This window comes from Tribolium castaneum, chromosome 3, assembly GCF_031307605.1.
Source record: "Tribolium castaneum strain GA2 chromosome 3, icTriCast1.1, whole genome shotgun sequence".
Classification (NCBI taxonomy): Eukaryota; Metazoa; Arthropoda; class Insecta; order Coleoptera; family Tenebrionidae; genus Tribolium; species Tribolium castaneum.
The window spans coordinates 2,011,059-2,023,177 of NC_087396.1; positions in this window are offsets into that span (position 1 = coordinate 2,011,059).

Here is a 12,119-nt window from a genome sequence, read left to right on the forward strand (position 1 = left end):
TAATTTACGTTATAGTTTTGACCAGCACTGTTTATTTCAAACCAAATTATGATTCGAAACTAATGAACTTTTATGGGGCAGATGCAAAACCACATATTACCATATAAAGCGTTGTTTTAAAGCAAAGTATTACCTTTTGCAACAAGAAATTTCACGTCAAAGAAACTGAAAACTTCGTATCCATACATAAATATCTAATTACGTATCAGTTTAGGCAAATACAGCTTATTTTAAACGATTCCTTGCTATAAACAAGAAAAATTTTATCAAGCATATTGAAAACGTCTTATTCTCGAAAATAAGAGCAAATTATGTATCAGTTTTAACAAAAGCGGATTACTCTGTTTGATTCTATGCTTAGAGTAGAGTAAACTACTATAAAACGTAATGAAAACTCTATATTCAAGCTCAAAAGAACAAATTACGTTATAGTTTTGACAAAAAAAAATATTTCGGACGATTACATACTTCGAAGTAAGCAAACTTTAATTGAACATGTGCAAAAGCTAATACTTTGCTTTAAAATAATGATTTATGTGGTAATATGGTATTTTGCATCTGTCCTATAAAAGTTTACCCGTTTCGCTCCATTGAATCATTAGAAATAAATTATTTTGACACAACAACAACACAAATAATTTGTTTTTGTTTAAACTGTAACATAAGTCGCTTTTATAAAACGAACTAAGACGTTTGGCATCTGCTTAGTGAAAGTTTTCTCGTTTGGGGGCATAAAATCGTTTGAAATTAACAGTTCTGGTCAAAACTATTACGTAAATTATTTCTTTGTATCACTTTAAAGATTTGCGTTATAGTCTTGACGAGAACTGTTAATTTCAAACGATTCTATGCTTTGAAACCAGTATACTTTCACTGAACAGAGGCAAAACGTCTGATTTCGCCTTTAAAAACGATTTATGTCACAGTTTGGATTAAAACCAATGATTTTCGTTTATTCATTGTTACAAACAAGAAACCTTACATCAAAGAAACTGAAAACCTCTTATTCAGGCCCAGAAAATCAAATTACGTTTCAGTCTGGACACAAATTGCTTATTTTAGACGATTCTTTCTTTTGAACACGTAAACTTACATTAAAAAGATTAAAAACGTCTTATTCTGGCTCAAAACTGCAAATTATGTATTACTTTGGATAAAAGCAGTTTATCCTGATTACTCCTTTGCTTAGAATAGAGCAAACTTGTATAAAACTTAATGAAAACTTTAAATTTCGTCTCAAAGAAATAATTTACGTTATAATTTTGACCAGAACTGTTAATTTCAAACGATTTTATGCCCCCAAACGAGAAAACTTTCACTAAACAGATGCCAAACGTCTTAGTTCGTTTTATAAAAACGACATGTTACAGTTTAAACAAAAAAATTATTTTCGTTGTTGTGTCAAAATAATTTATTTCGAATGATTCAATGGAGCGAAACGAGTAAACTTTTATAGGACAGATGCAAAATACCATATTACCACATAAATCGTTATTTTAGAGCAAAGTATTAGCTTTTGCACTTGTTCAATTAAAGTTTGCTTACTTCGAAATATGTAGTCGTCCGAAATAATTTTTTTTTGTCAAAACTATAACGTAATTTGTTCTTTTGAGCTTGAATATAGAGTTTTCATTACGTTTTATAGTAGTTTACTCTACTCTAAGCATAGAATCAAACAGAGTAATCCGCTTTTGTTAAAACTGATACATAATTTGCTCTTATTTTCGAGAATAAGACATTTTCAATATGTTTGATAAAATTTTTCTTGTTTATAGCAAGGAATCGTTTAAAATAAGCTGTATTTGCCTAAACTGATACGTAATTCGATATTTGTGCATGGATACGATGTTTTCAGTTTCTTTGACGTGAAATTTCTTGTTGCAAAAGGTAATAATTTGCTTTAAAACAACGCTTTATATTGTAATATGTGGTTTTGCATCTGCCCCATAAAAGTTCATTAGTTTCGAATCATAAAATCGTTTGAAATAAACAGTGCTGGTCAAAACTATAACGTAAATTATTTCTTTGAGACGAAATTTAAAGTTTTTATTAAGTTTTATACAAGTTTACTCTATTCTAAGTAAAGGAGTAATCAGGATAAATTGCTTTTATCTAGAGTAATATATAATTTGCAGTTTTCAGCCAGAATAAGACGTTTTTAATCTTTTTAATGTAAGTTTTTGTATTTAAAACAAAGGATCGTCTAAAGTAAGCAGTTTTTGTTCAGACTGAAACGTAATTCGAATTTCTGTGCCTGAATAAGGGGTTTTCAGTTACTTTGATGTAAGGTTTCATGTTTGTAACAATGAATTAACGAAAATAATTGGTTTTTATCCAAACTGTGGCATGAATCGTTTTTAAAAGGCGAAATAAGATGTTTTTCCTCTGTACAGTGAAAGTTTACTCGTTTCAAAGCATAGAACCGTTTGAAATTAACAGCTCTCGTTAAGACTATAACGCAAATCTTTTGTTTTGTGCTAAAATAAGACGTTTTTAGTCAGTTTGATATAAGCTTTCTTGTTCAAAGCAAAATATTGTCGAAAATCAACCGTTTTTGTCTAAACTGAAACAAAATTCGGTGGTTTGTGTCCGAATACAAAGTTTTCAGATTCTTTAATGTTAGGTTTGCTGCTTCTAACAAAGAATCAACGAAAATATTTTGTTTTAATACAAACTGCAATATAAAATGTCTTTATAGGACAAAACATGATGTTTGGCATCTGTTTATTAAAAATTTACTCGTTTGGAAGCATAGAATCATTCCAAATAAGCTATTCTCGTCGAAACTATAATGTAATTAGTATTTTGTGCTAGAATACAGCGTTTTTGTTAGATTTATTAACAATTTTGTCTATTTTAAGCAATGAAACGAATAGGATTAGCTGCCTTTATCCAAAGTGATACATAAATTGCTCTTTTATGCCAGATTAATACGTTTTTAGTCTGTTCGATGTAAGTTTTCTTGTTCAAAGCAAAAGATCGTCTAAAGTAAGCCGTTTTTGTTTGAACTGATGAACAATTCAGACTGAGAGTCAACAAAAATAATTTGTTTTAATCCAAACTGATAATTTTTGACCCTATAAGATTCCTATAAGGGTCCGAGATACGCCGTTCTCGTCAAGTCTATAACGTAATTCGTTTTTTTGTGTCAGAATACGACGTTTTCTGTCTGTTTAATATAAGTTTTTAATAATAATAATAATAATAACAATAATAATAATAATAATAATAATAATAATAATAACAATAATAATAATAATAATAATAATAATAATAATAATAATAAAAATAATAATAGAAATAAAAGTAAGCTTAGTTTTCTAAGCAAAAATGAAGCTTATTTTGTGTGTTATATGAGCGCTTTCTCATTTCTATGCAAGAAATCATCTGTGATCTGTATTTTTAGGCAAGAAATTGTCTAAAATTAATAACTCATTTTAAAACTGGTATAAAAACATTTACTATACAAAAGTTAATAATAATAATAATAATAATAACAATAATAATAATAATAATAATAATAATAATAATAATAGTAATAATAATAATAATAATAGTAATAATAATAATAATAATAATAATAATAATAATAATAATAATAATAATAGTAATAAAAGAAATAATAATAATAATAATAATAATAATAATAATAATAATGATAATAATACTTATAATAATGAATTTCTTTCTAAATTAAAGCTTAGTTTTTCTAAGCAAAAATGATGCTTATTTTGTGTTATATGAGCGTTTTCTCATTTCTATGCAAGAGATCATCTGTGATCTGTGTTTTTAGGCAAGAAATTGAATAAAATTAATAACTCATTTTAAAACTGGTATAAAAACATTTACTATACAAAAGTTAATAATAATAATAATAATAATAATAATAATAATAATAATAATAATAGTAATAATAATAATAGTAATAAAAGAAACAATAATAATAATAATAATAATAATAATAATGATAATAATACTTATAATAATAAATTTCTTTCTAAATTAAAGCTTAGTTTTTCTAAGCAAAAATGATGCTTATTTTGTGTTATCTGAGCGTTTTCTCATTTCTATGCAAGAGATCATCTGTGATCTGTGTTTTTAGGCAAGAAATTGTCTAAAATTAATAACTCATTTTAAAACTGGTATAAAAACATTTACTATACAAAAGTTATAATCGGTCTTTAATAATAATAATATTAATAATAATAATAATAATAATAATAATACTAATAATAATAATAATAATAATAATAATAATAATAATAATAGTAATAATAATAATAAAAATAATAGTAATAATAATAATAATAATAAAAATAAAAATAATAGTAGTAGTAAAAGTAAGCTTAGTTTTCTAAGCCAAAATGAAGCTTATTTTGTGTTATATGAGCGTTTTCTCATTTCTATGCAAAAGATCATGTGTGATCTGTGTTTTAAGTTGTGTCAGAATACGACGTTTTCTGTCTGTTTAATATAAGTTTTTAATAATAATAATAATAATAATAATAATAATAATAATAATAATAATAATAATAATAATAACAATAATAATAATAATAATAATAATAATAATAATAATAATAATATTAATAGTAATAGTAACAAAAGTAATAATAATAATAATACTTTTAAAAAGGAAAAATGGAGCTTATTTTGTGTGTTACATGAGCGTTTTCTCATTTTTATGCAAAAGATCATGTGTGATCTGTGTTTTTAGGCAATCTAAGCCATTTTATAGTTTTTAATATTTAACAAAAATTTGCTTTAAAATAAAATGTTTAAAAAACCGAAATTAAACTAAATTAATTGTGTCTAACACTTTAGTAGAGGAAAAAGGAGGAGACATAAAAGTCACTAAAGTCTTAAAGTTGTCTTTAGTCGTCATATTAATAACAATAACATTTATAATAACAATACTAATAGTACTAAATTTGCTTATATGCAAGCGCTTAATTAAGGTAACAGTTTTTTTGTTTTTTGCCTATATCTCGAAAACAGTTACTCCTATCAATTTTTACTTTTTCACCAAAATTAAAGGTGATAAAATTTCCTACAAAATAGTTATTTGCATTTTTTTCTAGGACCAACCATAAGCGAGTTATAGAGTTGGATATAAATAATATTTAACAAAAATTTGCTTTAAAATAAAATGTTTGAAAAACCGAAATTAAACTAAATTAATTGAGTCTAACACTTTAGTAGAGGAAAAAGAAAAAGACATAAAAGTCACTAAAGGTTTTAGAGTTGTCTTTAGTTGTCATATTAATAACAATAACATTAATAATAATAATACTAATATTACTAAATTTGCTTATATGCAAACGCTTAATTAAGGTAACAGTGTTTTGGTTTCTGGCTTATATCTCGAAAACAGTTACTTCTATCAATTTTTATCTTTTTACTAAAATTCAAGCTGATAAAATTTCCTACAAAATAGTTATTTGCATTTTTCATGTAGGACTAACCATAAGCGAGATATATGATTGAAAATAATTAATATTTAAAAAAAAAGTGCTTTAACAGAAAATGTCTTGTGATTTAAAATACACTTAATTTATTGGGTCCAATACTTTATTAGAAGAAAAAGGAAGTGACATAAAAGTCACTGAAGTCTTCAGAGTCGTTTTTAAATGCTGCAGTTTCGTCTTCGTCTCAAACATTGAAAACCGAATTACATTTTTGTTCAGTAACAGTCACAGTTTTCTTATTGGTTTTTGCTTATATCTCGAAAACAGTTACTCCTATCAATTTTTATCTTTCTTTCAAAATTAAAGCTGATAAAATTTCCTACAAAATAGTTATTTGCATTTTTCTTGTAGGACCAACCATAAGCGAGTTATAGAGTTGGATATAAATAATATTTAACAAAAATTTGCTTTAAAATAAAATGTTTGAAAAACTGAAATTAAACTAATTTAATTGTGTCTAACACTTTAGTAGAGGAAAAAGAAGAAGACATAAAAGTCACTAAAGGTTTCAAAGTTGTCTTTAATCGTCATATTAATAACAATAACATTAATAATAATAATACTAATAGTACTAAATTTGCTTATATGCAAACGCTTAATTAAGGTAACAGTGTTTTGGTTTCTTGCTCATATCTCGAAAACAGTTACTCCTATCAATTTTTATCTTTTTACTAAAATTCAAGCTGGTAAAATTTCCTACAAAATAGTTATTTGCATTTTTTGTGTAGGACTAACCATAAGCGAGATATAAGATTGAAAATAATTAATATTTAAAAAAGAAGTGCTTTAACAGAAAATGTCTTGTGATTTAAAATACACTTAATTTATTAGGTCCAATACTTTATTAAAAAAAAAGGGGGTGACATATAAGTCACTGAAGTCTTCAGAGTCGATTTTAAATACTGCATTTTCGTCTTCGTCTCAAACATTGAAAACTAAATTACATTTTTGTTCTGAAACGGTAACAGTTTTTACTTTGGTTTTTTGCTTATATCTCGAAAACAGTTACTCCTATCAATTTTTATCTTTCTGTCAAAATTAAAGCTGATAAAATTTCCTACAAAATAGTTATTTGCATTTTTCTTGTAGGACCAACCATAAGCGAGTTATAGAGTTGGATATAAATAATATTTAACAAAAATTTGCTTTAAAATAAAATGTTTGAAAAACTGAAATTAAACTAATTTAATTGTGTCTAACACTTTAGTAGAGGAAAAAGAAGAAGACATAAAAGTCACTAAAGGTTTCAAAGTTGTCTTTAATCGTCATATTAATATCATTAACATTAATAATAATAATACTAATAGTACTAAATTTGCTTATATGCAAACGCTTAATTAAGGTAACAGTGTTTTGGTTTCTTGCTCATATCTCGAAAACAGTTACTCCTATCAATTTTTATCTTTTTACTAAAATTCAAGCTGATAAAATTTCCTACAAAATAGTTATTTGCATTTTTTATGTAGGACTAACCATAAGCGAGATATAAGATTGAAAATAATTAATATTTAAAAAAGAAGTGCTTTAACAGAAAATGTCTTGTGATTTAAAATACACTTAATTTATTAGGTCCAATACTTTATTAAAAAAAAAGGGGGTGACACTCGAAAACAGTTACTCCTATCAATTTTTATCATTCTTTCAAAATTAAAGCTGATAACATTTCCTACAAAATAGTTATTTGCATTTTTTTTGTAGGACCAACCATAAGCGAGTTATAAAGTTGGATATAAATAATATTTAACAAAAACTTGCTTAAAAATAAAATGTTTGAAATACTGAAATTAAACTAAATTAATTGTGTCTAACACTTTAGTAGAGAAAAAAGAAAAAGACATAAAAGTCACCAAAGTCTTCAGAATCGTTTTTAGTCGTCATATTATTAACAATAACATTAATAATAATAATACTAATAGTACTAAATCTGCTTATATGCAAGCGCTTTATTAAGGTAACAGTTTTTTGGTTTCTTGCTTATATCTTGAAAACAGTTACTCCTATGAATTTTTGTTTTTCTTTCAAAATTAAAGCTGATAAAATATTCTACAAAATAGTTATTTGCATTTTTCTTGTAGGACCAACCATAAGCGAGTTATAGAGTTGGATATAAATAATATTCAACAGAAATTTGCTTTAAAATAAAATGTTTGAAAAACTGAAATTAAACTAATTTAACTGTGTCTAACACTTTAGTAGAGAAAAAAGGAAAAGACATAAAAGTCACTAAAGGTTTCAGAGTTGTCTTTAGTTGTCATATTAATAACAATAACATTAATAATAATAATACTAATATTACTAAATTTGCTTATATGCAAACGCTTAATTAAGGTAACAGTGTTTTGGTTTCTGGCTTATATCTCGAAAACAGTTACTCCTATCAATTTTTATCTTTTTACTAAAATTCAAGCTGATAAAATTTCCTACAAAATAGTTATTTGCATTTTTCATGTAGGACTAACCATAAGCGAGATATATGATTGAAAATAATTAATATTTAAAAAAAAGTGCTTTAACAGAAAATGTCTTGTGATTTAAAATACACTTAATTTATTGGGTCCAATACTTTATTAGAAGAAAAAGGAAGTGACATAAAAATCACTGAAGTCTTCAGAGTCGTTTTTAAATGCTGCAGTTTCGTCTTCGTCTCAAACATTGAAAACCGAATTACATTTTTGTTCAGTAACAGTCACAGTTTTCTTATTGGTTTTTTGCTTATATCTCGAAAACAGTTACTCCTATCAATTTTTATCTTTCTTTCAAAATTAAAGCTGATAAAATTTCCTACAAAATAGTTATTTGCATTTTTCTTGTAGGACCAACCATAAGCGAGTTATAGAGTTGGATATAAATAATATTTAACAAAAATTTGCTTTAAAATAAAATGTTTGAAAAACTGAAATTAAACTAATTTAATTGTGTCTAACACTTTAGTAGAGGAAAAAGAAGAAGACATAAAAGTCACTAAAGGTTTCAAAGTTGTCTTTAATCGTCATATTAATAACAATAACATTAATAATAATAATACTAATAGTACTAAATTTGCTTATATGCAAACGCTTAATTAAGGTAACAGTGTTTTGGTTTCTTGCTCATATCTCGAAAACAGTTACTCCTATCAATTTTTATCTTTTTACTAAAATTCAAGCTGATAAAATTTCCTACAAAATAGTTATTTGCATTTTTTGTGTAGGACTAACCATAAGCGAGATATAAGATTGAAAATAATTAATATTTAAAAAAGAAGTGCTTTAACAGAAAATGTCTTGTGATTTAAAATACACTTAATTTATTAGGTCCAATACTTTATTAAAAAAAAAGGGGGTGACATATAAGTCACTGAAGTCTTCAGAGTCGATTTTAAATGCTGCATTTTCGTCTTCGTTTCAAACATTGAAAACTGAATTACATTTTTGTTCTGAAACGGTAACAGTTTTTACTTTGGTTTTTTGCTTATATCTCGAAAACAGTTACTCCTATCAATTTTTATCTTTCTTTCAAAATTAAAGCTGATAACATTTCCTACAAAATAGTTATTTGCATTTTTCTTGTAGGACCAACCATAAGCGAGTTATAAAGTTGGATATAAATAATATTTAACAAAAATTTGCTTTAAAATAAAATGTTTGAAAAACTGAAATTAAACTAATTTAACTGTGTCTAACACTTTAGTAGAGAAAAAAGGAAAAGACATAAAAGTCACTAAAGGTTTCAGAGTTGTCTTTAGTTGTCATATTAATAACAATAACATTAATAATAATAATACTAATAGTACTAAATTTGCTTATATGCAAACGCTTAATTAAGGTAACAGTGTTTTGGTTTCTTGCTTATATCTCGAAAACAGTTACTTCTATCAATTTTTATCTTTTTACTAAAATTCAAGCTGATAAAATTTCCTACAAAATAGTTATTTGCATTTTTCATGTAGGACTAACCATAAGCGAGATATATGATTGAAAATAATTAATATTTAAAAAAAAAGTGCTTTAACAGAAAATGTCTTGTGATTTAAAATACACTTAATTTATTGAGTCCAATACTTTATTAGAAGAAAAAGGAAGTGACATAAAAGTCACTGAAGTTTTCAGAGTCGTTTTTAAATGCTGCAGTTTCGTCTTCGTCTCAAACATTGAAAACCGAATTACATTTTTGTTCAGTAACAGTCACAGTTTTCTTATTGGTTTTTTGCTTATATCTCGAAAACAGTTACTCCTATCAATTTTTATCTTTTTTTCAAAATTAAAGCTGATAAAATTTCCTACAAAATAGTTATTTGCATTTTTCTTGTAGGACCAACCATAAGCGAGTTATAGAGTTGGATATAAATAATATTTAACAAAAATTTGCTTTAAAATAAAATGTTTGAAAAACTGAAATTAAACTAATTTAATTGTGTCTAACACTTTAGTAGAGGAAAAAGAAGAAGACATAAAAGTCACTAAAGATTTCAAAGTTGTCTTTAATCGTGATATTAATAACAATAACATTAATAATAATAATACTAATAGTACTAAATTTGCTAATATGCAAACGCTTAATTAAGGTAACAGTGTTTTGGTTTCTTGCTCATATCTCGAAAACAGTTACTCCTATCAACTTTTATCTTTTTACTAAAATTCAAGCTGATAAAATTTTCTACAAAATAATTATTTGCATTTTTTATGTAGGACTAACCATAAGCGAGATATAAGATTGAAAATAATTAATATTTAAAAAAGAAGTGCTTTAACAGAAAATGTCTTGTGATTTAAAATACACTTAATTTATTAGGTCCAATACTTTATTAGAAAAAAAGGGGGTGACATATAAGTCACTGAAGTCTTCAGAGTCGATTTTAAATGCTGCATTTTCGTCTTCGTCTCAAACATTGAAAACTGAATTACATTTTTGTTCTGAAACGGTAACAGTTTTTACATTGGTTTTTTGCTTATATCTCGAAAACAGTTACTCCTATCAATTTTTATCTTTCTGTCAAAATTAAAGCTGATAAAATTTCCTACAAAATAGATATTTGCATTTTTCTTGTAGGATCAACCATAAGCGAGTTATAGAGTTGGATATAAATAATATTTAACAAAAATTTGCTTTAAAATAAAATGTTTGAAAAACTGAAATTAAACTAATTTAATTGTGTCTAACACTTTAGTAGAGGAAAAAGAAGAAGACATAAAAGTCACTAAAGGTTTCAAAGTTGTCTTTAATCGTCATATTAATAACAATAACATTAATAATAATAATACTAATAGTACTAAATTTGCTAATATGCAAACGCTTAATTAAGGTAACAGTGTTTTGGTTTCTTGCTCATATCTCGAAAACAGTTACTCCTATCAACTTTTATCTTTTTACTAAAATTCAAGCTGATAAAATTTCCTACAAAATAATTATTTGCATTTTTTATGTAGAACTAACCATAAGCGAGATATAAGATTGAAAATAATTAATATTTAAAAAAGAAGTGCTTTAACAGAAAATGTCTTGTGATTTAAAATACACTTAATTTATTAGGTCCAATACTTTATTAGAAAAAAAGGGGGTGACATATAAGTCACTGAAGTCTTCAGAGTCGATTTTAAATGCTGCATTTTCGTCTTCGTCTCAAACATTGAAAACTGAATTACATTTTTGTTCTGAAACGGTAACAGTTTTTACATTGGTTTTTTGCTTATATCTCGAAAACAGTTACTCCTATCAATTTTTATCTTTCTGTCAAAATTAAAGCTGATAAAATTTCCTACAAAATAGATATTTGCATTTTTCTTGTAGGATCAACCATAAGCGAGTTATAGAGTTGGATATAAATAATATTTAACAAAAATTTGCTTTAAAATAAAATGTTTGAAAAACTGAAATTAAACTAATTTAATTGTGTCTAACACTTTAGTAGAGGAAAAAGAAGAAGACATAAAAGTCACTAAAGGTTTCAAAGTTGTCTTTAATCGTCATATTAATAACAATAACATTAATAATAATAATACTAATAGTACTAAATTTGCTTATATGCAAACGCTTAATTAAGGTAACAGTGTTTTGGTTTCTTGCTCATATCTCGAAAACAGTTACTCCTATCAATTTTTATCTTTTTTTCAAATTTAAAGCTGATAACATTTCCTACAAAATAGTTATTTGCATTTTTCTTGTAGGACCAACCATAAGCGAGTTATAAAGTTGGATATAAATAATATTTAACAAAAACTTGCTTAAAAATAAAATGTTTGAAATACTGAAATTAAACTAAATTAATTGTGTCTAACACTTTAGTAGAGAAAAAAGAAAAAGACATAAAAGTCACCAAAGTCTTCAGAATCGTTTTTAGTCGTCATATTAATAACAATAACATTAATAATAATAATACTAACAGTACTAAATCTGCTTATATGCAAGCGCTTTATTAAGGTAACAGTTTCTTGGTTTCTTGCTTATATCTCGAAAACAGTTACTCCTATGAATTTTTGTCTTTCTTTCAAAATTAAAGCTGATAAAATATTCTACAAAATAGTTATTTACATTTTTCTTGTAGGACCAACCATAAGCGAGTTATAGAGTTGGATATAAATAATATATAACAAAAATTTGCTTTAAAATAAAATGTTTGAAAAACTGAGATTAAACTAATTTAACTGTGTCTAACACTTTAGTAGAGGAAAAAGG